We start from the raw sequence: 3,206 nt of genomic DNA, 5'->3' as shown, positions 1-3,206 counted from the left end.
ACAACCGGTTTAATTAATATACTAAAAGAATTCACTGATGTATTTGCTTGATCATACGAAGATATGCCAGGAATAAACAGAGAAATAGCTCAACAAACAATACAACTAATTCCAGGATTGAAACATGTAAAACAAAAGTTACGTCGAATGAAACCCGATGTAGCTCATAAAATAAAAGTAGAAGTTCAAAAACAAATAACTATAGGTTTTATCAGGGTATCTAAATACCCCAAGTGGGTTACAAATATGGTGTAAGTTCCAAAGAAAGATGGAAGGATAAGAATGTGTGTCAACTATAGAGATCTAAATAAGGCAAGTCCAAAGGACAACTTCCCTGTACCACACATCGACATTTTAGTAGATAATACAACAAATAGCACACTTATCTCATTATAGATGGATACGCAGGAAACAATCAGATTCTCATGGAAGAGGAAGACATGGAAAATACTACATTCATAACACCGTGGGGCACTTACTATTAAACGGTAATGCCATTCGAGTTAAAAACGTGGGTGCCACTTACCAAAGAGCAGCGACTGCCTTACTACATGACATGATGCACAAAGAAGTTGAAGTTTATGTGAATGACATGATTCTAAAATCAAAAGATCGTCCTGGACATCTAGTAGCCGTAAGAAAGTTTTTCGAAAGGCTGAGGAAATACAACATGAGGTTAAATCCATCTAAGTGTGCTTTAAGAGTCACCCTCCAGTGAAAAAAATCTTATTCGTAATAAACTATTCGTAACAGGCATATGATTTCCCATTACAATTACATCAATTGTAACGGGAAAATTCAATGTCCGTTACGAATAACCAACTAGTCGTAACAAACAAGTCTTTCCCGTTACGAATAACCAACTAGTCGTAACCAACAAGTCTTGCCCGGTACGAATAACCAACTAATCGTAACAAACAAATCTTGCCCGTTACGAATAACCAACTAGTCGTAACCAACAAGTCTTTCCCGTTACGAATAGGTTTCAAAGTAAACCCTAACTTTTAATTTTCCCTTTCTCACTCTCTCTCTCAAAATATTATTTCCCCTTTCTCTTTCCAATGTTGAAGCAGCTCGACCGTCGTCCTCCGTCCTCACTCCCGCAACTCCATTGAAGCATCTCGGTTATTAGCTCAAGCTCCGTTTTCTCTCTCTCTCTATTTACTTATAAACCCAATTTACTTCTTCTTGTTCCCCTTATTAGGGTTGTCGATGCGTTACCAAATCAAGTGAATGGAACTTGGATACGAATACATACTTGTTTTTCTCTGAAACCCTACAACAGCAATGACAATTCTCCAGTTGAAGCATACGTAACTTAAAGTTGTGAACCCAGGTATTTTCTCTCCTCACCTTCTTAATTTAAATTTTCAATCCAATTTGTTTCAGTTCAATGCAATTTATCTTTTTTAATTGCAGTTAAGAAATTGAATTCAGTATTTGAATTCGTTTAATTAGTGTTATACTCTTCCTTTGCCTGTATAAATTCAACATGTTAGCCTAAAATTCATCGAATCCTTGTTTTTTAAATTCGTAATTTGATGTTCATTTGATTTGTTTGTTGTTTTATTGATTGTTTCAATGTTGAATTGATTAATTTGGTGTTCAACTGGTTGGTTTGATTAAACAAGAAGCAGTGTGACGGATATAGGGCGTTATAGTTAATATCATATATTCCTTTTTTTTTTTGGTTAAATATTGCAGATTAAAATGTCAAAAGTGTTATGTTGGATTTTGTGGAAAATTGAAATTGAGTAGATTTGAGTTGTTGTTTTGCAGCTTGTGAAATTAAGGGTTTGAGTAGTGGAATGGGTTATTGCTTAAAAATCGGGCTGGATTCCGAGTGACACATCTAATCCTCGAAAACCACAATATTACAATGGCTTTGATGTAAACTTTAACATGATTAAGGCATTATTATTACATGTGCATTCTGGTCTCAAGATTTTGTTTGTGACTTTTTGACAGTGCGTTCTAATTGTCAATTAACATATCTTGTTTTGAGACTTATAAGTGGTTCATATACCTTACAACATTATTTGGTTAACATGCATGGTGTTGCTTTTAGCATAATTATATGCTTCAACTTTTTTTTGAGTATATTTGGTTGTTTTAGTATAAAGAACTCTTCATTGTCCCATAGATGATTTGATAATAGTGGATATGTAATATGTATAGCTTTAATGTCATTGCAGTTGATATAAGTTGATGATTTTGCTCTGTTTGCATTTAGCTCATCTAAACTCTGAAGTCTGAAATGTAGAGCTGTTTATTCTGATCTGTTATCTTGTTATTTCATGAAAATAAGTTCTTTGATAGATTTATTAAGGAGCGGAAAGAGAAGGATCCAAAGATGGATGTAGCAGTAGCAACTAAGTTTGCTGCATTACCATGGAGATTAGGATGCTAAAGTGTTGTCAAAGCCTTAAAAGGATTCTCTTAGTCGCCTAGAACTCTCGTCTGTGGAGCTGTATCAACTACACTGGTAAGCATGATCTCACAGAAAATGGCTAATAACTATGTTAACATTCTGTTTCCCTTATTTGACATGGTTCGCAGAACTTTTGATGATTGGCTTTCCATATGTAGCAGTCTATTTAGGTGAGTTAATATATTAGTGTGTTATCATTGACTACTTCATTCTAGATTATTGGATGAAGTTGTGAAAATTGGCAGAGCATGTTAACAAGATAAGAAAACTTATAGAAAATTTGTGCAAGTGGGTATGATAAAGAAGAAAAGGCAGCTAGGTTATACGACTTGGCAGCTCTTAAGTACTGGGCCCCACTGCCACCACCAACTTCCCGGTATTTTGCAATTTGAATTCGAGCTATACTAATTATACTTAATATCGTAATGTCATGTTCTTGCTAAAAAAGCTTATCTTGTGGGTGTGGAGCAAAAAGGTGTTAAAGTGGATTCTTTTGGAATAGAAGAATCTCTGAAAGAATCTCTGAAAAAGCTTAAAAATCGGTTTCTTTTTTGGATTTTGGCCCGTCAAACTCGTCGTGCAGGTGGTTCGTGGGCTATAGACCCGAAGAATGTCGAAACCCAACAAATAGCCAATGCTATGTAAGTGTTGTTCTAAGCAACCAAGCATATTTTATTTGCATTACTTTTGAGCTGATCAGTTATGATCTGGCTTTTTGTATTTATTGCTCATTTCCTACATTTTTTAATGGGAGGCATTTTCAGTTTATTGCTCA

The 3,206-nt window shown here is 34.9% G+C and overlaps 1 long non-coding RNA gene across 1 annotated transcript; it reads left to right on the top strand.

Moving 5' to 3' along the window:
• The first annotated feature begins 851 nt into the window (after positions 1–851).
• On the top strand, positions 852–3,206 carry LOC110716602. The gene is made up of 2 exons (XR_002510523.1): positions 852–1,336; positions 2,320–3,206. It is a non-coding gene; the product is annotated as an uncharacterized LOC110716602 (long non-coding RNA).

This window comes from Chenopodium quinoa, unplaced genomic scaffold, assembly GCF_001683475.1.
Source record: "Chenopodium quinoa cultivar QQ74 unplaced genomic scaffold, ASM168347v1, whole genome shotgun sequence".
Classification (NCBI taxonomy): Eukaryota; Viridiplantae; Streptophyta; class Magnoliopsida; order Caryophyllales; family Amaranthaceae; genus Chenopodium; species Chenopodium quinoa.
The sequence above is the reverse complement of the archived record's forward strand: the minus strand, read 5'-3'. Positions and strand labels throughout refer to the sequence as shown.